Raw genomic sequence first — 27,824 nt, 5'->3', positions numbered from 1 at the left:
GAGCGAATTACGTTCGCTGCTCTCGATCACGATCGAAATAAAGAGAAGTCACGCAAACACACCTTCGTAAGACACTTCTCCGCCGCTGCTCTCATTAAATTTTCATAGAATAATCCCGGGTAACCGTGGCAGATCGCCACGCGAAATCCCATCTCGATTCACTTTCGGTCGGCGTTCATGAATTGTAAACGAAAAAATCGGGGAAAACCCGTCATTTTAACTGATTCGGTAGTTCCTGTGTTAAATACTCCTTCGCGTAACACCAAGATAATTTAGCAAACATAAGTTATCGAGGCGCTAGAGAGAATTAAGGAGCTAAATAATCAACGACATTTGCGTAGCGCAAACGCGAGCCAAGCCGCGACGAAATGGCGGAAGAAGCGACAATCGCGAGCGTACGAGAACCGAAAAAAATCTCCGGTCGTCGAAAAAGAGCCGTAAAGGCCGGCGCGAAGCCGGAAAGCGAATGAATGCGCGATAATTGACGCGACAAATGGAAACCGACGCTTGTTTGCGCTCGCGGGGAAGCGTCCCGACGCCGATCGTTCCGTGGAAATCAGCACCTGTTCTCTCTCGCACTTTCCCCCTCTCCCCTCCCACGCTGTTTTTCTCCCTTCGTCGTTCGACAGCGATACCTAACACTAATTAATCGGAACTACGTGTACGATCGAGAGCGCGATAATTAGGCGAGTAACGAGCATGTATTCTTTCAATGTTGATCCTTTCGCGAAGGCTGTCCTCGATTGGTATCAAGACACGATCGAATATCTTATACACAAGCGAAGTATCATTTATTTATTAATAATTAAACTGTCGAGCGACCGACACTTTTCCTACTCGGGACTTGCGAAATTCAGTTAAGCGTACACGAGATTGAAAAATGATTTGCCTGTCCTCGATCATGATGTAGAAGCTTGTGCAACGTTATCGGAGACCGAAATTTCACTTTTCTTCGCTTCGCGTAGACGACGCGTCTACGTCGAACAAAAGAAATTGCAAGATCTCGCGAAAATCGCAAAGTTGATACTCGACTGTAAAAAGCGAACAGAAATTTAATTTACCTAAAACCCCGCGAAAAGAGCGATTAACCTTTATCGGGTCGCCGCCGGTTTCTGTAACACATTCGCGTGTGCCAGAAACGCGTAATGATCCCCGGTCAATTAACTGCCAATCCAGGTTATCGTTACAAGGAACTAGTTCCTTTACATAATGGCGCCGGTGGGCATTTTCTCTTCCCAGGCTTGTGACGCGAGCCTAATCACGGCTTCTTCGATCGGCGCGGCTAAAGATCATCGGGAAACGAGCCTCGGTTTACCATCGGAAAAAAAGGAACGACTCTCCGCGGCGCGGACCATCGAGAGACAATGGGAACTTTCGAAGGAAACGAGACAGCGATTCGTTCTCGCTATGCGACAGCGACAACTCTCGCCGTTCTGCGGTTTCCAGATGAAATTCTACGAGGGCCTCGAACGCTCTCGACGCGACAGACCGATGAAGGAAAGCGGGGAGCGTTAGTCGCGACCGGTTGCTTTACGGCCGGCGAGCTCGTTCGACAATGGGAAAAAAACGAGTAACCAGAGCGCGATATATCGCATTGTTACAGCCGTGTAACTCTCCGCTCGGCTAATTTGTTTCGCAGAACGAATTCGAAGAACCTGTTCTGGCCGCCCGTCCGGGGGCAAGCGTGGGCGAGAAGCGTAACTATGGGTGCAAGTGCTTCCACGAGTGTTGCCACAGTCCGAGAACGTGTCGCGATAATGTTTGCCGCGTTGTTTAACGCTGTAACCGCGCGCGGCCGTCAAAGCCACCGCTCAATTTGCTATGCAAATTGTTTTCCGAGAGCACGAGACATCTTTGCCAATCGACGTCTTTATCAATTCGTTTATCGCGAAACGAAAAATTTTCGCTGGACCTCTCCGAATTGTAGATTCAGCGGTAATTAATTCCAGTATCGCCGTGGCTTTGGTAATCACGTAGTAGAAAGCATTTGGGAATAGAAATGTAGAGGTATTATCGATCCGGCCACCGTTCGAATCGCTTTCGATTTTTGGTCGGTTCTACAACAGCGGCAGAATAGGTTTGTTGGCTTCGATTCGATCCCGATATTACTTCCAATTTGGCGTCGATTCAGCGCCGATTCCACGTCGATTTGACGCCTAATTCGGTTTAACATTGATCCCGATTCTATGACTAACGCAGCTTTGCTTCGCAGCCACGATTTCCCACTCGATTTTCATTTAAACCGCGTTCAATGGCCAACTCGATTACGTTTCGACCTCGACGCTGTGTCCAACTACGTTTCACTTGGACTTTGCGGTTCGCCTCGTTGCAACGCGCCATTTACTTTCGTATCTCGTCGATTCCTTCGGGAAAAGGCGATTTTGAGGAATTCAAGGAACAATTGGACGCTTATTCTGGTTTTGAACCAGCGTTATTGTAATATGTGCCGGAAATAACATACACAGTCATGTTATACTGTACATCGAGCAAATAACTCGTAAATCTATCCTCACGATCTGAATTGCTACTCGATTACTTCACGAGTGGTTCCGACAAGTGTGGCCCCACTGTGATATTTCCAAAGTGAAAGATTACAAATCTCGTCGTACATGCGGTTAACGAGGAATCGAAAGGCGACAGAACAGCTTGAAAACGTGATTATCTACTTACCCCGGGTGGCTCCTGGATCGCTCCAAGTCGAGCAGCAGAACTCCTCCATGATTACTTTCGCGACGATCGTTACATGACGTTAATAACACGTTAATGCGGCTCTCGCTTCAACACTCGGTTAATTTCCACACTCTGTTAGTAGAGAATCATCTTCACTCAATCTTTCCCTCGGATCTGAAAAATGTCAAGAGAGGCTCGTGGTCAGCGTCGCCGACGACTACATCTCGTTAATAATTAAACACGGTCGCGGGGATTAAAACGATCGGGCGCCGTTTAATTCGATTCGACCCGCGGCAGGTGTCGATAGATCGATAACACGAGTTTCCACGCGGAAGTGCGGTCGTTCCGACCGGATGGGACGGGACGGGGTGGGACGGGAGAATTTGCGGGAATTCGAGGGATCGATGAAATATGCAGAAACAAACGCGACCCGCGCGATGAAAAATGCGCGGAACCGACGCCGAATTAAAATGAAAACGCAGGGGACACCTCGGCGATCATGTCGCATCGATCGGATCCCGGTGAGAAATGGAAAGAATGACTGCGCGATGCTGAAAAATCGCGATCGCACCCGCGCCGCTGCTATTTTCGCGCCAACCAAATTACCGCCATCGATCAGATCCGTTGCAGTTCGGTTCCTTCCCGCTAAATCTCTGCTCCGGGAAAATGATATACGCGATAACATTCGAGATCGTCGCGACGCAGTTTTCAAAAACGCGTCTATTCGAATATCCCAGGGAAGTTATATCCTCGAAGAAACGTACGGTCTCCTCGATGGATTTACCATGGAAAGCTGTCCAGGCGCATATTTCGCCAGGACTGCATACGCGTCCAGTCTCGGAATAATTTCTGTGGAGAGCCGCTAACAGCGAGATAGCCGAGGAACGAAGGTGCAGACGCAACACGAAAACGCCGAGTGCAAGTGCATCGCGAGCCAGTCAGGTGCGAAGGAGAGCCACGGCCATGAGACGAGCGAGATCGGCGATACCGTCTCGGTTATCAATAAGCCGGCCGAATGAATGATCAATACTCGGCTGAAATATGGTTTTCGATAAAGCAGCCGTTAAAGATAAGTTCCTAGAGAGGCAGCCGGTAGACGGTCGCGAGCGTTTATTGCCGCGATACGTATCCCGGCGCGGTGCATTACGAGCGCAGTGCATTTTCGACGGAACATTACCCGAAGGAAGATTATCCGTGTCCTTGGTCGCTAACTGCCAAGAAATATGGCGAAACAGAAACCGTTCCCAGACAGGCGATAACGAGTGATCGCACCGGCGCGTTGTCGGCGCTACGGTGGCCCGTAAATCAGCGCCGGTGTGTGTGCACGTGTGGATAGAGGATCTCCGAGTCGCGAGGTTCTGATAGCCGAGGCTTTCTGGCGCAAACAGTGTCCTCTCCAGAGAAATATTACAAGGTCTCGCCGCTATAGCTTCGCGGCTTCATCGGGATCCAGGATCCGATCGTTAATCAACTCGCCGTCCGGCAGGACGCGATTATCATTCGGTTGATACACGCGGACCTTAGAACACGTTCCACAGAAAGCCCCAGGTAGGCGAATCGCGTGTAAACGGAGCGGGTATGCGAACGATGGTGTGCGATAGGCGGAAAAGAAAGGCCATGCGAGTAGAAATTGAAGCATGTTCGAGCGAAGTGCGATGAGCATTTAACCGAAGAGCGAAGAGCACGCGAGCAGAAGGCGAAGAGCACGCAAATAGAGAATGAACATCGTATCCGAGCGAATGAAAGAAGAGCATACGACTAGAGATCGAATAGCGATCGAGGCGAAATAAGAGCGGCTGATGCGGCGAAAGTTAATCAACGTCCCAGGTGCAGCTTTCGGCGATAATTACTGGCAGCGTCGCATTCGACGTTTACCGAACAGATATTAATTCATCGAAATCCCGGTGGCGTTCGATATTAAAACGATGGCCGTCTTAAATTCGCGCCAGCCAACCAACCAACGTGTAACGAGCAACGGGGAACGAGCAACTAGCAACGAGGAATCGTCGCTGGCAGACGGCCCGATTAATCAGAAATTAATAGGGCGCAAGTAACGCGGCAAATTTACAGGCAAATATTTTCGCCGGTGATTAATATTCGGGCGCGTGAAACGGGGAGATCAAGTCCGTATAATCTCGCCGGTCGCGTCGTGTCCCGTCGCTCCGGATGTTAAATTATTTGCACTATCTTTCCATTACGTTCCATTGATTAAACAATCGCGCCCGAGCGCCACCTTTGCAGCATCGTTTTCCAGCCGACGCAACGCGACGTTATAAGCCATAGCTTCTCTCTCTCTCTCTCTCTCTCTCTCTCTCTCTCTCTCTCTCTCTCTCTCGCTCTCTTTCGCCCTCTTCCACTATCTCTCTCCCTCTTTTGTTTTTTTTCCTTTTGTTCGGGAACGCGATTTATCGTCCGCCGTAATTCTCGTTTCACGCATTCGCGCTGCAGCCGCGATTAAACCCTCGGCTCGATACGGATATCGATTTTCCCCGGTGACACGTCCGCTTCGATTAATACTCTTGTCGATGATTCAAGGGCAAGCCTTTTCTACCATCGGATATTTCAACTGCTCCGACAATTTCAGAATTCATTGCTATTTTAACGCTAAACCTACCCAGCATTCAAATGACTCGCGCGCGTCGCTCTGTAAAAATGATAGGACCGAATTTCATTTAGACTCTCCGGCAGTTTTAAAATACAGAACGTGAAAGCGGTCGTTTCGCAGAACAGAAACGATCCGCATCGATTGCAAGAATCGGGAACCGATTAGAAATTGTTGTCTTCCTCTAATAATCGTAACATCGAACGCTAAATAATGCTCGACACGCGTCGCTTCGTAAATATTACAAGACCGAATTCAATGAAATATCATCTTGCTATTTCTATTGAAACGCGTGTTTGAACGAAGAAAATTCAATCATCTGTAATCGATGTATCGATATTCTCCGATTCGTTTAGAACGAGGAGAAAGACCTCCTCTCTCTGGGAAGATGACCAAGAAAAAGGAAGAAAATGATGGAATCGAGGACGAAGATCCAAGCATTAAAGAAAAATTGCCAATCTCGATTTGTAATGAAACGGCAGTAAAGCCAAACATTAATATCGACTTGGTGGCTCCCATAAATGTTCGAAGAAATTGTACTAGAAGCTCGAGCTTTAGACCGAGAAGAATGATTTCGTTTGCAAAAATGACCGAAGAAAGGGCAGATGATTATATCGGAAGACCTAAAACGGAAATTCTCTTGCCGGCGCGGTCGGCCGAAGATAAAGAAAGCATAACGAACGAGCTTAAAAGCTGAAAGTCGGAGGAAAGTTGCGGGGAACGGGCTCGAGAAGCGGATCGCGTAAAATCGGTGACGGGAACGCCGCGAAAATGTCAACGGCCCCGGTGGCTGCGCCGCGCCAAGGGGAACGTAAAAATTTCACGAGACTCCGATCGCGAGAAAGTCATCGCAAGGGATTATCGTTCCGATAAAAGTTCACTTGAAATTGGCTTTCTTCCCGGAGCACGGCGAAACTTCTTCCCAGCGATTACGTCTGTTGCAATTAAACTCCAGTCCGCCGAACCTAATTAGACGCCGCCGGAAAAAAAAATTGACTCGGGGATCAGCTTTTCACGGTCAACGTGTCCATCATCGATTAATTACCGAGCCGCAACTTACCGATTAAACGCTGCTAAATGATTTAAGGACACGATCGGGCTCGAATGAAAAATTGCCTTCGCGACCTATTTTCGCGAGAACCACTCGTGCGATTCCAATCAAATTTTGTCCCGGCACTCCACCGACAGTGCTGCATTAATTGGGTACACGATGTTGTTGCGAACTTATTAAGCAAAAGTTTACATTGGGTTTAAGATGTCGTTAAAAATTATTCGTATGAAATATTCGACGAAAGGAATTCGTTCGGACAATTATCCTAGACAAATATTTCTTCGAAAGAATCCGAATAACGTGCAACTCTGCTTCAGCGAGAGAGAGAGTAGTCGGTGAAGAAGTCGACAGCGCGTAAAATCGTCGAGCGAACGATAAAGATCATTTCAGCGACGTTGTTCGGGTTTTCCGACCGCAAAGGATCGAGTGAATCAAATTTTTGAAAGAACGCGCGGGCGATAGAGCTCGTCCAAGCTTCGAAGAATTAACGTTGAGATCAATATTTCGTTTCGAGGATTGCGACCGAGGTGGAGGGAAATCCTCCGACTAATGTACCAAGAAGAATCCACGCCCACGCCTCGACAACGACGCGCACACCGTTCTAAGAATTTAATTCCATCTCATCCTGATCAACGACACCGCAAACGCGCCGGATAAAAGTAATTTCCGACGAAATTATACGTCGAGAGAGCTGGCTGGAATCTCTCTCTCTCTCTCTCTCTCTCTCTCTCTCTCTCTCTCTCTCTCTTTCTCGCCGGGTCCCAGGAATTTCCTCGACATCTACAAAGCTTGTTTCGAGCAATTAGTCGCCTTGATCGCAAGTTCTCGTAAGATCAGCGGACGTTCAGGTCGCCAGAAAACACTCCGAACTAGCGAACCAGAGACGGTAAAACGACTCCGGGCGTACGATTACAGCAAGCTGAATCGGTTCAATGAAACCGAGCGGACAACCACGTGTCGCTTACCGACATTTCGATTAATATCGCAGCCTGCGATCGCGACAGAAGGCGGTGTAAAATCGCACCGGAAGTTTCCGATTACCACGGCGCAGCGCAAAGAGCTCGAGAGAAGAACGCGCGTCGCGGAATAAAAGAAAAAACGGCGCTGCGGAATCGATAATGAAGTTCGCGAGTTGATTCTTGAATAAATAAGGCACGACCGAGGTAAAGTATCCGCGAATCGGCGGCAAGCCCGTGCGATCTCAAGCGGAAAAAACGTAATAGGATTTTCTGCCGCGTTTCTGAAAAAGAAAAGTGTGTCAGACTCGAAATAGAAACGGTGCGGCACGCGGACAGACAGACAGTCGAGTGTCCGGCGGAATATTCGAATTCGATTCGATCGGAAACGAGGCGTCGTCCACACAGATTCCATTCTAACCCGTTCAACGGAGTTTTCCTCCGCGTAGAAATGACCCGGTGTCCTGGCTAGCAGCATCTTTTCTAGTTCACTCCGTGCCACGGTTCGTGGGAACGTGAACGTGTGAAATTTGAATACTTGTTACGATAGCCGAGAAAAGACTTTCCATAGTCAAGAAAACGATACTTCTGCGAACGTAGAAAGCCGTAAGTCACGTGCCCAACACCCGAGAGCTTAGAAAGAGATTTGATCGCCGCCGGTAATCACAGCCTACAGGCAGAAAATAGAATAAAACAGACCGGTCTCTATTGTTTTATGATTGTCGGTTCACCGTTTTTTTACGCGGACACGCATTAACCCCGATTGTATAAGAGTTCAAGCGTCCATTTGCGTATTATATTTCTCGTTGAAACGGTGCATCGATCGGAAAGCTTTCGGACAGCGTGCAAATTCAATCTCTATTTTTATAAACGGGCCGACTTTCGATCGCATTTTAGGCGAGTTATTTTTCGTGTTTTCCATGTTCTATCGCGGGACCAAGATTGCCGGGAACATAATTCGAGTAAATTTCAATGCTTCAACGTTTTTCAACGTCATCGTCGTTAGCGAAACGGTGCCAGGACATCCACGGTGCATGCACCGAATTTTAATTTCCACGTGGATGCTACTAAAAAACGAAAGATCTCGCAACACTGGTTTGAGATCCAGAAGATAGAACGATCGTCCAACAAGGGGTTTTTAAAAAGTGATTCGGGTTATAAACGTAACTCGCGTCGCCCCGTCTCGGGGCCTCGGATTTCCCTCGACGAGTTTGGGATGAAGTGAAACCGACTGCAGGTTGCACAACACGAAAACAGTGGGATCCCGCGGTCAACGTTCCCGAGGCGCGTGGAATTCTGTCGACGACTTTACAGGTGATCAGAGAAGTCGCTGCGGGATTCGTTTCCCCATCTATATACCGAACCAATCGGATACTTTACGACCGGTAGCGCCAGCGATCGACTATATAGATCCACGAGACACAACGACCCGTTTAAACGATCCGCGATCGATCGCGTATTCCACCGCAGCCCTTTTATATCAACGCTAATCCGACCGAGGTCTAAAAACGACTAACAAAAATTTAACCTCGCAAGAACCACCAGATAAAATTGATCCCAACGTTTCACAATTTTTATAACAGCGCGCGCCCGAGTAAAGAAACGTATTCGACAATTTTTAATGGAAACAGCTTTACGACTTCCGATAATTATGAAACCGAAAATATAAAACCGGTCGTTCGACCGGCGGTGATACGTTTAGCGTTAAACGCGCCCACGCCAATTACCGATTCTCCCAGGAACGAACAATCGGACGGCACGCGCTCGTCTAATTCGCTGGTCGTCGGCGTGACTTCACAATTATTCGATTATCGTAGCCAAGATCAGAAGTTCGATTAGATTCCTGTCGGACGCGTTCCGGGGCTGTTCTTCTGGCTCAATCGTATGGGAAAAGTGACCTGGTTGCATGAAGCCAAGGATTTTCGAAGTGAGATCGACGGGATAGCGAATCTCTAATTTGAATACTTTTTCGTGGGCGACGTGAGAAAGTCTCGAACATCTGCTCGATCCTCTTTCTAAATAGTTGTACAAGAGAGAGCGTTTCGTCTTACCACTTTTACTTAACATCTTTTTGGGTTCTCTTCGCAACTAGAACGATGAAAATTTCTTCATCCTAATACAATTCGATTTTAAAACGCGATAACTTTCTTAAAGCTGGACTAAACGACTTGCATTCGTTGGAGATGCTAGAGGCACCGGCTTTCTGTACAACGACTAAAATACCCCGTCCGTATCGAAACGATTGTTCCATTTTTTGAATCTTTTCATCCGAGCCTATAACGAAAATTGAAAAAATACGTGTCGTAGATCTCGGCCGACTTATACACATGCTAAAAATTTCATCGAACCTGCCCCGACAATAATCGCCGCAGCTATTCCAATCTAACAGCGGCCAGAAAGGCAGAGAATATAGCCTGAAGCCGTGGAATCAAAGGACCCCGTGTCTGTTGATCGATCTCCCAGAAAAATCAATAAAAATCGAGGGTGTTAGGGGAGGAGTCGGAAGGTAAACAGCTCGGCGAGGAAAGGCCGCGTTTCGCGGTTAATCTGACTTTCATTAGCCCGGGAAAAGGGGATGGGACACCGGAATATCGACGACTTTCAAATTCGCCGGCGACTAATAACGCTCGACCGCCGCGCCGATCAGCGCCGCGCCGCGCCGAGCCGAGCGGAGCGGAGCGGGCCGAGCGCGTGGCGTTTATTTGCACGGCATCGAGCTGCCCGATCGCTTTCAGAGACGGTGCATCGAGCCAAGAAAGTTTACTCGATGTCAACAGGAGGGCCCTCTCGGTTCGGAGAGGACGAAAACAGAGGGGAGGACAGAAGAAGCACGAGAAGAGGCCGCAGGCTCGAATAAAGTCGGAAAAATCGGCGAACCTTGGGATTTCGGCGGAGAGCCAGCTGCCTTTATCCGGTTCGTCGAATGCGTTCCGTGGGAATGGAATTAGTCACGTTTCGGATCGGTCTCCGCCAATTCTATGGCTCGAGGGAAAAACGGTGGGTGTCTCGCAAATTATTGCAATAATGCGAGTTCTATTATTAGTACGAATTTGTACTCCGTTACAAGTTTCATTCAAGATTTCATCTTAAACGGTCACGATAAACGCTGGAAAATATTTAACATATGTACATTTTCGCTGTTCCAATTCGACACTGAGACATTTGAAGAAAAAACATGATTTGGAGATATTCTATCTCATACATTCTATCATAGATTTATAATGAGCCTAATCTGCAAAACAACAGAAGTTTCGGAACAATTTAACGCTTCTGTATTTTTCCAGATGCATTGAAATCGTTAGGAGAACGATAGTAACTGAACGATAGTAATAATAACAATAGCAAAATAACCAAAAAAGATGGCGTCTGCAATCGATGCAGAACGTGTTTATTTTGCATAAAGCTCCGCGGTCCAGTGGTGATAAATACGGTCTAGTTATTTTTAATAGACGAGACGGATCGACCAATCAACGTGTCAAGGTCAACGCGAATATATCTGCAAGTGCAAATCGCGGTGGATTTTATTGTTTTCGAGAGAATAGCCGAGAAACGTCGAGACAAATGAATTAAGCGTATTCAGAGAGAAGAAGGACGTTATCTAAGAGCGATAAATATGGCCGGCACGATCAGAAAACTGGAATGCTATCGTACTCCTAATGATGTCAACAAGATAACGTTTATGTTCTCGGAGAATATTTGCGAGAGAAGTGCCAAGCACGATGCATCATTTACGTGGCATAATCTATTGCGTGACTAATGGACGCGGTCGCAGTCCGGTCGAGGATGACTCGGAACGTATGATTTCGCGATCCGAACCGTCTATTTCGCGAGTGCAACACGCCTCGAAACTGAAAACAGCACGGCACACACTGACGCGATCTTACGAGCGTTCGGGACAAAAATCATAATTTCCAAACTGATTCATTTTCGACCCTGAGCATGTTAAACATTTTTTAAAGGGAACACAAAGATGAATCGATTTGTACATTGTACACTCAATTTGTACAGGTATGTTAAAACAAATTGCAATGATTTCGTTATTTTGTACGGTAAAAAGGTCGGTTAGGGTAGGGTGGAACGAAATACCAGCCACCATGACCGGATAGGCAACTGTTTATTCTGCAACGTAACCCGACGTAATCTCGTTGCCACCTCAACTGTGACGAAAGCATTACTTAATTACTTTCTTCTCGCTGCCGAAGTACGATACTCCCGCAATCCGTCGACGACGTTGATAGCAGAAAAAAAGGTGTCTCCGAAAAGGTGGTAAACCCGTTTCGGAAAAAATTGTAAAAAATCGTTCGATCGAAGAGAAAATGTATTTTCGAGTTTCCGAGTGGTCGAACATTTTCTTGGAGAAACTTCAACGAGAATTTTGATCTGTCTTCGATGCGAGGAATGGACGAAGATTTTGGCACGACGATTTCGGCGGAGATGAAGAAGAATATCGCGAACGACCTGGTTTTTGCGGTTTGCAGGAAAATGTGTGGACGAAGAGTGGTAATGATTTAGCGGCCGCGTTTCGTGGCGACGGTGTATGCACTTACATAATTCACAGAAACGTTATGCGGCTCTTCGATTTTCTATCAGTGTCAACGCTGAGAAACGGGACAAGGAACGAGATTAGAGGATACAGCAGGCATCCATCTTGAGAAAAATAAGGTTCCCGACGGCGTTCGCCGTTCGACTGCCACTTCCGGTCAATATTTCTCGAGCCCCTGACTTTTCTCGCGTGCAGATAACAAGTAATTTGCGACCGGTCCGCCAAGACGCGGTCTGCCCCTCGACCGATTCGCCGGTATCGTTTCGAGAACGTTTGTTTAACGAGCGAACCTTCGTTCGCGAAGAATTATTTAATCGAACCGTGACGGACGCTTGTCGCTCGAAAAATAATAAAAGAAAATCGACGGACCGCGAGTCGACGGACCGTTTCACTTCCTCCTAATTATCCGTCATTAGAATTCCTGTAAAACAATACACCGTGGCCGTATGAAATGACAAAAAGATTCACGGTTCGGTAACGCGCGGCTCCCACTCGACGATACAAAAGTTAAGCTAATTGGAATTAATTAAAAGCACCGTCGCTGTGCACGCACGTGTCCTCGATCAAACGTTACGATACGGTTTTCGTTGCATTTTCCATTTTACGAGCCGACAAATGGAATTTTTCAAGCATCAGAGAAATCGGGATTTTTCGAATCGTGCCCGCAAGCTGTAATTAGTTCGTTTGGGAGCCATCACGGTCGACGTCTCCCCGGCTCGCCGACAATGTGAATGAAAAGTGACAACCGATGCGACAATCTTACCACGGCTCGCATATAGAGCGATTAATTATACTACAGTGTGAACGACAAAGCTGTTCGAAAACTCGTTAAAACGGACTCGGCCGGACAAAGTCGATCGTGGTCCGCGTCGACGCTGACAATATTCCGTTTATGCTTCCGGTGAAGGCTGCCTTTTAGCAAAAAGGAGACCGGCGAACGTTTCCGAGAAAAAGATTCGGTAAAAAAGCTTCTGTGACATCGACTCGATGCAGATTTTATGAGCCCGGTATTTTTGCCTTGATCCTCAATCTTTAACGTGACACACTTTTGCCGATATGTAAGCACGAGCAGCCCGAAAGTTACGCGGTTAACGGCGTAAAACGAGCGAGTAAAATATTCAGTCTTCGGACAGCTATAAATCAGCAGAATAAAATACGAGACAATTAAAATTAAAAGGAAGTAAAACTGTGTAATACCGGATAAAGTAATTCCTTCTAATCTTAGCAATAAAGCTAACGGCCACTAAGAATGATTGACGTGCCTTGCTACGACAAGGCTGAGTAACAAGACTGAATAATGTGTATTTTAATCTGTCGTTATTTCTCTCAGAAAAATTGCTTCGATTAATCCACGAACGGCGAGTTAATGATTTTCACAACCGAGCTGTATTCGGCTATTTATAAAAGCACATTTCCATAGATATTTCTTACAGACTTACCACCGAAGATCGTGTAATTAAGCGAACGATTTAACTAGTCCAGGTTAAAATTGGCGCAGCCGCTATCTTGCGAGCGTTAAAAAAGAACCAATACAAACATCTCTTACGCAACAGTCTCCGCAATTCTAACGATTACAAATTACAGAGTATTTTCAATTGGCGCGGTGGGTTTTTAGCGTTAAGTAAAAGGTGTGCAGCACGGCTGGTACGATTCGATGGTGAATTTTTTGCGACGGATACAGAGAAGTTTCGCGGATCCCTCGCAAGTTCGTTCCCGCGAGGACAAGCTTCGAAAAATTTCTTATCTGTCAGACGGTATCAGCTGCTGAAACGTTTCCCTCGCTCTCGTGCCACCCAGCAACGAGGTTACAGGTTTCCGCGACAGTTTCGCGCCGGCGAACGAGATTTTCCGATCTGACGGACGGCGACGAAGTGAAAGGTAATCGAGAAAAAGGTAACGAGTTTCTTGCGCCGACCGAACCGAGCCAAGCCGAGCGGAGCGGAGCGGAGCAGAGCCGAGCCGGCTGATAAAAGGCGCCGATAAAACGCGGTCGATCGACGATCACGCAGAATTTTATTGGCGCCCAACACTCTTGCGGGACATCTCCGAGCATCATTCAGTTAACATCTCGATAAGATAAACGACACCGGATCAAACAACCGGAATCCAGTAACGCTGCTCCCGCTTCGAGCCGTTATTTCCTCTCGTGCCGCGTTCATAATACAAACGCGTTTAGTGCCGAAAATTAAGCCCTAAACATCCCAAGAATTCGGAGCAATTTAATTCGTGAAACTGAAACTGGAAAGTTAAAATTTATCGCAGCGGATGGTATTTTAATTCTTTCGCGTTCTCTAAACATCCCAGTCAAATTCGGTTTCCTTCATCCTACACGATCGATACAATTGATTTCGAGATTAATTTCGTTTACTTCGTTTTTGTATTATTAAATCGATCGTTCGCGAACTCGGAAAATTGAATACAAACGCATACAAATGCAGATACGCGTGTTTTCAAGAGTCCGGAGAAGCTGGAATCGCGCGTTGTAATTTCTACGTCTTCTAGATCGTGAATTCTTTTACTAGCAATAAATATGCGCGACAGTTCGCAATCTGCATGTTATACACGGCTCGGAGAAGCAGAAATATCCGGCGAGATAAAACGAGTTATTCGCAGCTAATATTTACGCGATAAATTCCGCGACGTTCTCTCTCGTCTATAATCGTGGTTTGGTGGCAAGATCTCTCGAGCAATGCTATCTGCTACCGCAAACACCGACGATTCTAAAGCGATTACAGGGGGGGTCTCTGTCTCTCGTTCTAGCGACCCGGTATCAGCTATATTAATTTACAAACAAATCCATTAAGTTCCCCAGAACGCAATTAAACGAAACCGCGCGCGGTTCATCGGAATAGAACGCGACCCGTTCTTCGAATCGTAGTCGCGAAATATTACATATTAAGTGCTCGAGAATACAGAGCCGTCGGTCAATAAAACGTTGCGTCGAATGGATTAATTATTGCAGAATATAATTTCCGTTTAAATCCGGCCGACTCGGCGCGAGGCGACGCGACGCGACAGGAGCATCATTCCGGGCGCAGCGGCGGCTGCTGCACCCGCGTCCCTCGAATAGTACAGAAATACCTGGGCCGGCCCCGTTGCAACATATTTCATAACCGGCTCTCGCATCGACCAAATCGCTCGGATCCCGCTAAATTAAATTAAGTCCCGCGCTTTCGGAATACTTCTCTAATTATCTGCTGCCGGGCCGGCCGTTGTTTTTACCCGCGGCGCGGCTTCGGCGCGGTGCAGCACGGCGCGGCGCGACGCGGCGCAACGGCTTCGAATTTACGAGCCTGATTCCGGGCTAATGCAATCCGAGGACGACATTACAACAGATCGTCGTTGTCGCGTTTAATTAAACGTCTCCAGGCGATCGCTCCTTCACAGGACTCGAACGTTAATCCAGTACCGTAGAAATGATCTCTCTCGTCGTTGCGGCAAGTAATCGGGAAAAATTTTGGAGCCCTTCGATCCTGCGTTTTCCATTCGAGAAACAAGTATGTAAAGGCGATATGCCTGGAGAGAAAAATGCAGAGGAAAAATCGTGGGATCTTCGTGCGGATAAGCTCGACGAATTCGATAAAAATTGGAGCAGAGACGGAGTTTCGAGTAAATGTAATGAATTACGATGACCGCGGAGAGAACAATAAGCGTTCGCTTCCTCGAATCGTTCGAAGAAAACCGAGACACCGAGGTCCACGGAACCAGAGGTCAAGGGTTAACTGGACGGGACGATCGCAGGAGTTGGTTCTCCTTGTCCCGCTGCCAAGTGAAATAAATTTATCGCGTTGGCACTCCGAGGGAAATCGCGCTCGGCGATTCTCGAGAGCACGTATTCTCGGGCAAGCGATTACGGTTTGGAAGAGACGGCCCGCGTGTATATCTCCGTTTTCCCGGGGATAACGGCGCATCCCTTTGATTAGGTCCCGGCCTGTCCGCCCACCAGACCAATATTAAGACGAACAAGCGGGGTTCGGGGGCTCGCGGAGAGAACGGCTCGACCGGACAACGGGAGAAACAAAGGCTGACAACCCGAAGACCGAGATTGCGCGGCCGGATTTAATAGGAAACGAATGAAAAGGAACCCGCAATCGTCCGTTTCGGGAAAGATCCCTCAACAACCCAATTCCTCGCGATTCCCCTCTCTATCCTCGCGACACCTCTCTCTTTTCTTGCTTTCGCGCGCTCTCTTCTCGGAGCGTTCGAGTCCGGAGAATTTTAATGTAGAGCACGAGGTGCGGAGGAAATATAGATTTCGGTAGCTTGAACTATTCTTAACAAAATGGTAGAACTCTAATTCTATTATCTGATGAGGTATCCTTGCTAAAAATTTAGACGGTAGACGAGCTAATTTCGATGCTATTCGAAGAAGATTCTCATGGATGCTATTCCGACAGTTTTCGAACGGATTACTTTTTCACCGATTTCTGGAAAATTATTTTTCCTTGGTTCAAAGTACCCTTAACAAAATGACGAAACTTCCATTTAAATATCTGGTGCAATTTTGTTCCAATTAATTTCCAAAGATGAACTAATTTCAATACCACGCCGAAGCACGTTCTTTATTCCCTTATTTTTATTAGACCGATCGAGCTTGCAAAAATTAAGAGAAAAAAATGTTTCCGTGCCTCGAAACGTCACACCTCTCGCTGAATTGCCTGTCGCGGCTCCTCGAATTAATTCCACGGGATAAGTTAGTCCGGGGACCGGGTCGGGATCCCTTAATGAAGAGACAAACAATTAAAGGGCGGGCAACGCTGTGCGATGAATCGAAGGTGCATTTCCGGGACAGGGGAAGCCCATGAAAAGTCGGGGTGCGCGAGAAATATCCAGCGAGGAAGGAAGATGGACGAGCGTTTTACGTGACAATGCCCGGGTCCTCTCCGGATGAGTTGTTGCGTCTCCTTTCGGCCCGGGGTAAGCCCACGTCTCGCCGATTAACTCTTATCTCGTCCACCTGGCCCCGATGGATGTTAATAAGACCGAGTTCCGTATGTAGTTCACGTACAGTTCGCGATACGCGCTCCCAAAACGCTCCGGCTCCGCAAAATACCAAATAGAAAAACGAACGGGAACGAGCGGCAACGAGCCGGCTTCGAAATAGGAATAAGGTTGAATATTAAAGCGTTTATCGTCCCATAAATTGCGGATCCCGTGGAATTTCGGCGCTGGCAGCGACGCGGGAATTAAAACGCGTAACAAATTAGCGAATCAGGGAAACGGATCGCGCGGAAAGAATTCTGAGATTAATGCTTATCCTGCCGCGTTTTTTTCCCAGAGATTCAAGCCCCAGGTGCTCGGGTTATCGCCATGAGAACCTTCCTTTTCACGTTTTTACCCGGGGAAAAACTATTTCGCGCGCTGCGATACCAACTAAATGAATTTATTCGTAAAAAACGGCCCGCAGTCGATGCCACGCGTATATTTGAGGCGCGAACACGCCGCTATCGAATATTTAATTCGTCGATTGCGCCGATTTTAGATTTACATCCGACATTGTTACTTTCGATTTTTGCCGTGGCGCCGGACGCCGTTGTTTTCATTAGAATGGGTATCGATTTTGTTTTTTATTCTCGCGAAAGATATTTCACCGAAAGATACTGCTGTTTTTTTTTTCGGCGCAGCCCATCTATGCTTTTAATACATGCACCGTATGAGTTCAACACGTTTCGCTTCCGCCGGTTTTTCGATGCCAGGAATTCCTTGCCAAAATGTTTCATTAAAAACAGCGTATCCCGTTTGTAAAATATTAAAACAATTTAGCGACCGACACCGTGACTGCCCGCCTATTATACCATATACTACGCGATGTTACACACCAGCCTGTATAAAATTAATTTGACGATTTTCGCGTAAAGTACGACGAACCGCGACGACGCCGGTAGCGGACGTGTTAATTACAATCGCGCGCGTCGATCGCGTTTCTAGAGCCGACGGAACGAACGCGGAGGGCGGATGCATCGGTGGGCAACGGATTAAGGAAGTCAGTCCTCGGAGAAACAAAGAATCCCCCTGATCTAGGCGACTGGGACGGGGGCAAGGGACGGAACGAGGGCGAAATTCGCGGAAGAAACTCGTTCTCGCCGGTCGCAATTTGACGAGAGGATTCTTGTTTCGCGAAAAACTTCATTTATTCGAGCAAGTTTTCCAATATCGAGATGAAAAGCCTTAATACACCTGGTCCGCGCCGAAATGCGCGGGTAAACTCGGCGAAAGGAAAAACCGGGGAAAAAGTAAAGTACTTGGCCCGTCGCGATAAGGAGAATAGTTCAAGTTCGTTCGCTGGCTAACCGTTTCGTCGATCGTCCGGGAAATTTCGTGGCTGACGAGCGTCGTTCGCTTCGATATTGAAATTTTCTTCCACCGCAAGATTCTTTCGCTTTCCGTGGAAAACCACCGACAACTTCGGTAATCGATAACTCTAGATCGTAATTAATTAGGCAACTTCCTCCCCGCCGTCGCGACACCTTTTTATCATCTTACTTCCCTTCCATTTTTCGAAACGTTTCAGCGATCGCGAGAATTCGCGAATTCTCGCCGAAAAATTATTTCCACGTGGCTCTCCAGATATCCTCGATGAAACGACGACAGTCCCATTTCGTTATCCGATCAAATTGTTTTTCAGCACCTGAAGACCCGACGAGACTCTCGCGCCGTTTCTTGAATGTCGTTTCCTCGAGATTAATTGGCAATGCAATTTTCATTAGGCATAATCGATGCCGTTAGATCGCGGTCAATTAAACAACAAAAACTCGGCAATTTCGAATCAACGATATTAGAAACGGATGTTGCGTACAGCGAATGCCTCTGCATGCTTGCGCAGCTGCGGATTATTTAAAATTATGATCGATTACGCAATGCTCGAGCGAAAAACGTCTGTTCTAAAGAAATCATCGAGCGAACGGGAGCAGTGTACTTCCTTGATTCGATTCCGATGTATAATGGAAGCTACAAGCGACAGATAATCGTGAGAATTAATTGGATGGTTGAAGGAACAATGTTCAATTAAGCGTTTCGAGTACGCAGCCAGCGCAGCGCAGCGATCCCGTTGGAAAAAGTTGTCCGCCAACTTTACGACTTTTGCCTGATTGCATCAGTCTCGCTTGTGCTCACGGCTCGATTACATTCGTGCCTAAGTAGCAATATGTCTCACTTTCGAGCGTGGAAGACACGTATCCTCTCGATTGGCCTTTATCCGGCCACCCACGACCACCGTATATTAAGATGAACGCGGACCAGCGGACGGGGGTCGCGCGCGTGACACAGGAATTTGATTATTCCATGCGAATTCTAACCCCGTCGGCCCTCGGTCGGTTTACGACCCCGACCGGGCTATCAAGCTTTATTTTATTAGCCGTCGCATTTATACAATTTATTTAATCCCGAAACAACGCGCGCACAGATCACCATCTCCGGGCCGTTAAACTCTTTTTATCGCCGAGCGTTCTTCGACTCTTTCGTTCGAAAGTTTATCTTAAATATTGTAAGCGCGATCTTTTCTTTAACTGGCTCTAAACTTTGGCTATTAAACCTTTGCACTCGAGCGGTGACTCCGAGGCGTCGCCGAGACTCGTTAGATCGCGTTACAAAATCATTTTCGCGCTTTCGTTTGACGCATTGTATGCGAGACGCGCTCGTTGCGTACGCTCTTCGTACATCGTCGGTCGCTGGATACGCTGGACAATTAAACGCGAGTTTTGCCGTTTTGCATAAATCAGTGCTTCGCGAAGAAACGAGTTTATATGGAAAGATATTCAGAGAAACGGTACGCGACGAGAAACTAAATAAAACGAAGCGAATGTTTGTGACGTATTAATAATTGGAAAGACTTTGTAAAAGTGCTCCGGTGAAATTGTCAGAAAGAATCCGCGCGCGATGCGTTAAAACTTGAACTTTTGTCGCGAGACTCGTTTTCGTATGCATTAAATACGCACCGTGTAGTAGAAAGTGAAAATACTCCGAAGAACTATTGTTGGGTTTGGAGTTCGGATGACTTCGAGCGGAACGGGTCGAATTCCAAATATTACATAAATAATGACACTGCATCTACGTTTCACGGCATTAAAACCCGTCTTTCATTTATCTACGTTCGCCGCGAACCTCTAAGACCTGCAATTACAATCCTTGCATCATCGTTGACGCAACGAGAGCCAAGAAGCAACCGCCGGATGCTTATCGTCGGCATGATGAATTCCGAAAAAATGTTATTGCGAACAAATCGGAACGAGGATGGCTCACCGTATAGATAAAACGAAACTGCCTTTATATCTATGCACGGGCTTCCTCGAGCGTTACGAATCCGCGTATAAATGCATAAAGATTCGACGGTGTTATTTGAGAGGTAGCGGAGGTATTGAAGGTCGTTCAGGATTTTCCGAAGAGGTCGAAGCGATAGCGGATACGAGCAATAAAAGAAGCGTGTTCGTTCCGCGCGTCGCGTCGCGCGAACGCGAACGCGAAGCGGAAGAGGCGAGGAAGCTGACTTACAAGGCGGCCCGGGCGCGGAATTTTCGCGCGATCTGCGGAACGCGATTTTCCGCGTTAACAGATTCCAGGAAAAGCCGGCGATAAAAATTTTACTCCGTCGCAGGTTCGATTATCGGCCGGCCGAAAGAAATTTCCCGATATTGCTATAATAAAAGCGATATCGCGCTCGATGCTAGATTAAACGAAACGCGAGAGAATCGAGACAAAAGGCGCGTGTCTTCGAGACGCAATCGGCGAGCAGGCTGCGATCCTAATCAAATATTCTCTCTCTCTCTCTCTCTCTCTCTCTCTCTCTCTCTCTCTCTCTCTGTTTCTGTCTGTCGACGATCGGTGCAACGGCGCGAACAACGATGCGTCATCGATTCGCAATGCGAGAAAAATTAGAAAAAGGACGCGCGCGGCTGTAATCTCGCGGTCGTTCCGCAGAGGAGATAAATCGACGAGCTAATGGAGTAGAGAAATACAAGCGGAGACTTTTATCGCCGCTGCGAAATTGCGTTGATATTTGTTAAACCGTGGACACGGTGCGTGGCGAAGGTCCGTAGCTAATTTCTGTTTGTAATTATTTAATGGTCATCGAATTCGCGTCACGAATAATCGATAGACATGTGCCTACGATGGAAATTATTTACGACGCGATAAAATTGATATACAAGCTACCGCGATTTGCAGAATCGAGAACGACCGATGAAAGATTTACGATGCTTCAACGCTGAAACCGTACCTGCCATATGCATAAATACCTCGGTCTATAATAATAAATCCACGGTGCCGGAATTTCATAGAATTTCGGGTTCAATTGTGGGATTTGAGAAGGAGTAAAACGGGATGTTCCGCGCGGCGATATAAGTTGAAGATGGAATAATATTTGAACATATCGTCACTCTCTCTCTCTCTCTCTCTCTCTCTCTCTCTCTCTCTCTCTCTCTCTCTCTCTCTCTCTCTCTCTCGCCGAATGTTAAATATTCGCACTCGAGCTTTCACAACGAGAGTCTGTTCGCGGCTAGCCGATTCTACACCGCGAAATTACGAACGCATTCGTACCAAACTTTCATAGCATTAAAATAAAATCGGATCTGCTCGTTACCACGCTGCGGACTGCACGCGATTATGCGCAAACATAAACGCACGGTGCATAAAACACCGAAGTTTTAACTTCGACGTTGATGAGAGCTCGAGGTAAACGCCTCGTCGAAGTCACCTTAAGCCGGTACCAATTTGCATCTCATCGATCCGTTCTTAACTTTGACTTCGTTGTCATTGGATGCAATTGAAAAGTTGCGATCGCGACAACCGCAACAGCCATCTGGTGCAACGATGATTAACCTCACCGGCTGCTTATCAATAGACGATAGATCCAAGGCGGAAAGAGCAATCGATCCGTCCCCGTTGTTGCAGAATCGACGCCGGTGCATTCGTTTCAATAATAAAATACGAAATCTAGAATATCTCGAAACTATGGGGCGGGAAACCTGATACCGTCGCGTCCGGCGCTCTCAGTTGGACGAGGATAATTGAATAAAGAGCTGGTACAAACGAGGCAGAAAATATTTTCGCGGCGCGTCGACTCGGGGCATAATTTCTGAAGTGCGGCTCGATAGCTGCAGAAAATTAATGGTTGCCGCGGAAAGCTGATGACCGAGTCGCTCGTCGGGCTATAGCAGTTATTTGAAATGTATCTGTTTAAGGATCTATCGAGCGCGAGCAACAGTAATTTCACGGCGGAAGCGCGACACGCGTACGGGAGAGACGTGAGAGACGAGGCTAAGCGAGCCGGATCGCGGCGGGGACAGGAGGAAAAAACGAGGAAACTGCAAGAAAACGCGGCGCAAATTGGACGGATAAATGAAGGACCTTGACTCTCGCGCTCCAAACTCGTTAATGGCGAGTAATTAACGCGGCGAATAATTGCCGGCCGTTCGTTGATGCGCCGGTAGGGCGACAAAGGAGCCTAATGAAAGCAAGTTAAGCTATCGAGCATCGATAATCGACCGGCTCGATGTTCGGGGAGGGGAAAAAACGACGACCCAGAAACCCCGTTTTCCGATTTATTAGAAGCTTTATTTTTATTGCGGCTGCTACTCTTGTCCGAGAATTTATTATTTTACTCGGCGGGAGGAAGACCGGAAGATCGAAGATTACCTTACCAAATAAATTGGAGAGGATTCTGATACCATGGGGATCGATTTTTCAGAAGCACTTTGTCAAGCACTCTGTCGAGCGTTGCCCGGAGACTAGAAAATTAACGATCCTATTTCTCGTTGGTCAAACATTTTGTCGGGAGTCGCCGAAGCTAATGATCGAAACGGATGGAGCCTGAACGAAACGGTTAATAGAACGAACATGATTGAGATTGCACGAAAGCATTAAGTAAGTAGAATGTGCGGGAGATTTGTGCTCGTCGAGTAATTGGATCAGTTTCAATCGAGCAATTTTCGTTGCGACGCGATAATAAACTGCGGAGAGCGCGGGTATTGAAACATTAGCGTGTCGTAGAATCGGGTGGCCATCTCAGTTAACGTGCTGCACTTTAATAACCTAGCACTCGTAATGGCGCGAACAATTGAAAACATCATCGCGGGACCAGCGATAAACACCGGTATTAATCACCGAGGCGACAATCGTAGTAACGAATTTACATCCAACGGCGCCATTATACCAACGCTGACCTATTACTGCGAACGATACGCGCGCGAGGAACGAACGATGTTGCACGGTAGAAGAAAAAAAGCGCAGCAAGAAAAAGGTCCCTGGCATGCCGGAATGCAAAAAGCGAATCGATGCGGCATCAACGATGCATTTTATGCGGACGGCGTGGCCGAATCGAGCGGCAAAATTCGCGGTTGTCCGCTGCGTTGATGACTTTCACTTTCGCAGCGCGGAAATGCGGCATTTCGCGGAAAAAAGGTCAACGAAGTCGGACGAAACAAAAAATCGTCTTACCTGTCTGCCAACCTGTCTCGCAACTGTCGATCCTCCTCTAGAACCGGTGTGATCAAAGAGAGATAAAGATCCAGGCGAACTGGAACGATCCTTGCAGCAGATATTCTCGCTCCGGTTTTCTGCGGACCAAAACAGCGGATTATAGTAATGCGAATAGATTCGGTTCATAGATTGTGTCGCAGATATTTCGAGATACTAAATCTGTTACTGTGTCAATATTTTGAGAATCTTCGAAATGGTTCTTTTTGTATTGTAGCTTCGAAATTGCGCTCTGTAAGCTTTTAAAAATTGTGCTAAACGTCGATGATGCGCTATCTGCGCGCCGTTTGTGTGTCAAGAACGTTCCTTGCTTATTTTTTTTTGGACTGTGAGCACACAGTAAACGTCTGATGGCGGACGCCGATAAGTGAAATATTTGCACGACTGTAACGTGCATTTCTCGTAACTCACGCAACGTAATAGAAGGTTCGTTGACTGCCGGTTAAACAGTCGGTTAACTGGTCGCTAATACGACCTTTAGAACCTTTCATTTTCCTTGGAAGCGAGCCGAGCCGAGCCGAGCAGAGCTGTTTGTCGAGTGCAAGCAGCGATCGCGAGGATGCGCCGCGACTTTCACGAAATCTTTCAATGGCGCGGCTGTCCGCCGTTAATCAAGGCATTATGCAACCGGGAACGCGTGACTATGCGCGCACTGCAACGATGCTCGCAGGTGACTCTCGTAACTTTCGGACCATTGTTCCCGTCGAACTTGAAACGACATCCAAATGAACCGCGGCCACGGACTTCGAATCGAGTTACCGGACGAGTTTCAAGACCGTTTCACCGCCTCGTATGCGATACAATTTTTAATAGATCCTAATCTGGAAATCGAACGCGGCTGAAATGGTAAGTAATTCGCTACCGAATCCAAATTCGTCGAATGTTATCATAAATCCGAGTTAACTGACACTTATCGGACTGGTACAATCTTAGATATAACTTGAAATTTCTAACCGTAATTAAATGAAGTTTAAATCGAGCTCGACCCACTAACTTTATAACGAATTTAATCGAGAATTTTCGTCTCGGACGGTGACATTAACGAGTTGTCGATATTTCTAGAAAAACAAGTGCACCTTTTTCCGTTACAGATTTGCATGTTTTATTCCATACCTTTCAGGCTCTACTTGAATCATCCCTTTTTTATAGAAAAACGAATACGAAAATGTTTGGAGGCAGAGAACGTTAAGGTCAACGTAGATTCTTTGCGGTTTCTCGTTAGCATAACTTCCGAAAATTCGTCCGAAGCTAGCCCCGAAGTTACCCGTCTCGCGAGAAAATCAACAAAAAGATAACACCGTCAAGAGCCACAGACGGTTCACGCGGAGCTGCAATAACCGGTGCAGCATTCGCGGCACGTACTTAAAAAACTGGCGTAAATCAATTTTCCGGCTGTTCTCAATATATCCGGGAACTCGATGATTTACGAGCTATGCGCCCAAAGTTATTGACGAAACGAAACACGGTGTTGCCGGGATGTACGTCGACGAGACGATAGGGATCCCGGCTCGTTAAGGCGCGGTATCTGGGCCCTACTATCTTCCCCGCGAAATTACAATGAAACGTCGACGACGACGTGGGAGTACGGTGCTCCCGGTACACCTGAGGAACGTCCGAGGCACATGCCTTATCACGACACAAGCACCGTGCAATTGCCGTCATTACGCAACAAACCGCTCCGGGGCCCGGTTCCCTCGACACTTTCGGTGTTAACGCCGCGGAACGAGCTCCTAATTGTACAAACACGACGGGCGCACACCACGAAATATCGGTCGATTTTGCTGCACGCGCGAACAGGAAGAATTTCGAACGTGGACGACGCTGATAAGCGATAAGCTTGGATTCCGTTCAGAATGCTCTGCTCTCCCTAATCGAGCTACGTTTAATATCATTGTTCCTCGAGCTGTTGACTCCGTCGACGATTGATAGCGCGAGACCGGCGTCACTCTACTGGAAGAATCCACAACATTGTAAAATCTTCCGTTCGAATTTTTCCGTTTGAACGAGTCGCTGCTCGCATAGCGACTTATGTTTATATAATAAAGGTTCAAGAAAAAACGCGTTCAAACGTTTATTTGGTTTACGAAAATAATGAAATATTATTTTCACCAAATGTTGTGCTAATGTACATTGAGACAATTAAATAAAATAAATATAAATAAACATAAAAATAAAGAAAAATATATATAAGTAAATACAATAAAAGAAATCTATACAGATATAGATATTTTAATATCTCGATATTTCTCCAGATACACGCGAAGAACGTAGGAATGGATATGTCGGTATTGTATTATACAGATAATACTAACTGTTATGAAATATAGTCGCTCTGAAGCGATGCACGTGATTTGCAGGGGATGACTCCTGGGGGTAGAACCGTTTGGGAAATGTCGAACGATGCGGTCGCATTAAGACAAAGTAAAACATTTACGAAGATGTAAACGACGCGATGGGAGCTTTCGTGGCTGGCTCTAGGAACGCGTAGAATTATTTTTAAAACGAGATGTTTACCCGCGTCTCCGCCTTCGAACCACGGACACCTCGTCTTGGACAAACAAGCACGCCTGGTTGCAAGCCAGGGGAACTAGTCTCGCATTTAAAATGCCTCTAGACATTAGTCTTTCAAATCTGGAACGTTTATCCTCTATCGCAGCTTAAATGTTACAGCGTTGCTACCAAAAATCGCAGAATTTTTAAAACACCACTGCACCAGGATCCGATCGATGATACGATTCAATTTAAAATAAGATCAACCCTTCGCACTCGAGAGTCAACATGTCTTCGAGTGCTAAGCCAAAGAAGAGAAAGAAATTTGCCAGATATCTAAATGGAGGTTCGAATTGCTCGTAAACATAACTTACTTTTCACAGCCGCCGCTGCATCCAAGCACAATGCGATGCACCGATCACAGTTGCAACCACCACGAACGACCCCGAATACTCGAAAAATACTGGTCTCGCGACCAAATGCGAGAACAACTGAATGAAATCGGGGGAAGAGAAGGCGCGTAGAAACAGACGGAACGAGGAGCAAAGCGGCTCGATATAATTCGGCTCGATTTGAATTGCAATAACCTTCGACCCGGTTTTTCGTCGGTCACGCGAACACGCGATATCCCGTCACCGCTCTGCGACACCGACGCACCCCGCTTGCAACCGACGCGGACGTCCGCGCGCGCGAACAAACAAGAACGGTTCCTCTCGGTTTTGAATCGCGAATCGAAACCGACAACAGACGGGAAAGCTCGCCGACGCGACGGAACAATGAAGCACGTGGCTCGCCGGTTTCCGAGAGACCCGTGACGAGACGATGTTCACGCGACGAGAGCTCGCTGCTCACTGAACCCACGATGGCGCGCGAGGCAACCTCACCCCTCCTTCCCTCCCTCTCTCCCAGCTTTTACCGCGGACGAGCATCCAACCTCTCGCATCCCGCCGACCTCGCGACCCCGACGCCGCGGAAAATGCGTGTCAACGATTGGCTCGTTGCGACGCCTTCGGCAATTTTTCTTCGCGGGCCAGTCGTTAAAAATTTCACAACTTTAACGCGATTTCCCGGATTCCCGGAACGACCGGTTCCAGGCTCGTTGTTCTACCAAGTTCCATCGAAACTTGCGCGTGTTACAGAACTTCGATCCCACGAACTTTGGGCTCCCCGCGTTTTTGGTACGCACGGTTCACCGGGCCCAAAACGACCGGTCACGAACTCGTCTCGCGCTCCGCAAAATTGCTACGGAGTCTTCGCCCGCGAAACTTCGATCCTGCAAATTTTTTGAATCGCTGAAACGATTACGAAGCTGCAACCGGATCCGGAATGACTGGTTTCGCGTTCCTTGTTTCGCCGATGCATTCGAAAGTTTCGACTATAACCTATTAAATAACAATACCGCTTTTAACGCGTGCACCGCCGCGGCGCGGCGTCTATAAAAATCACACGAAGTCGGGTCAACTTATTTCGTAATGCAAGAACAGAGAAGACAAGATTTATTATATAAATTACTTGCGCAACGCTCTTGAATATCGCAGGTGCGAACCAATTTTGATTCAGCCGAATAATAAACCGTGCTAAATATCGAGTTCCAAGTTCGTTGAAAAAAAATTGTGACACCTGTGTACAACCGATATTTGGTGAAATAAACATGGATCTGATTTTTCTCGCGCAGGAATTCGCGAGGTGCTAATCGACGCGGATGTTAATGGAGACCGACTACTACTGCTGGCGAGGAAAGAGAGGAAGCAACAGTTCGTTTATAGAGTTCCGGCGAATCCCGAAGCGACAATAATAAAATAATTACGGAACAGTTAGCGACGGAGACGAAGGCCGCGGCGGCGCGGCGGCAGCGAAAGAGCGGCGCGCATAAATCCAGTCGCAGGGCATTAATCAATTTAAGCTCGCAATTTCTATCGGCGACGAGGTTAAAGTGGCCGGGTGGATGGGGCTGATTTCGCCGGCGTAATTAATAGTAACAAGTGTCGGCTCGTTCGGAGCACGAGCTTCGCCCTGTAACGGGCGAGCGAAGGCACCGCGATA

General features: G+C 47.3%; 2 protein-coding genes across 3 annotated transcripts in view; one reads left to right on the top strand and one right to left on the bottom strand.

The window, feature by feature from the left end:
* LOC117226055 (extracellular serine/threonine protein CG31145) overlaps window positions 1-26,634 on the bottom strand; it is a 118,713-nt gene extending 92,079 nt beyond the window's left edge. The window contains exons 1-3 of one of the 2 annotated variants that reach the window (XM_076525188.1): window positions 26,156-26,634; window positions 23,253-23,371; window positions 2,671-2,844 (exon numbers count right to left, since the gene is read on the bottom strand). The gene's annotated coding sequence lies outside the window, so the exon portion shown is untranslated. The remainder of the gene's footprint in view (window positions 1-2,670; window positions 2,845-23,252; window positions 23,372-26,155) is intronic. The other variant, XM_076525189.1, reaches the window with a different exon arrangement.
* The window catches only part of LOC117226063 (uncharacterized), a 60,584-nt gene that overhangs the window by 18,417 nt on the left and 14,343 nt on the right, over window positions 1-27,824 (top strand). The window lies entirely within an intron of this gene.

Source organism: Megalopta genalis, chromosome 11 (assembly GCF_051020955.1).
Source record: "Megalopta genalis isolate 19385.01 chromosome 11, iyMegGena1_principal, whole genome shotgun sequence".
Taxonomy (NCBI): domain Eukaryota; kingdom Metazoa; phylum Arthropoda; class Insecta; order Hymenoptera; family Halictidae; genus Megalopta; species Megalopta genalis.
Note: the sequence above shows the minus strand (reverse complement) of the source record. Positions and strands in the feature narration are given on the sequence as shown.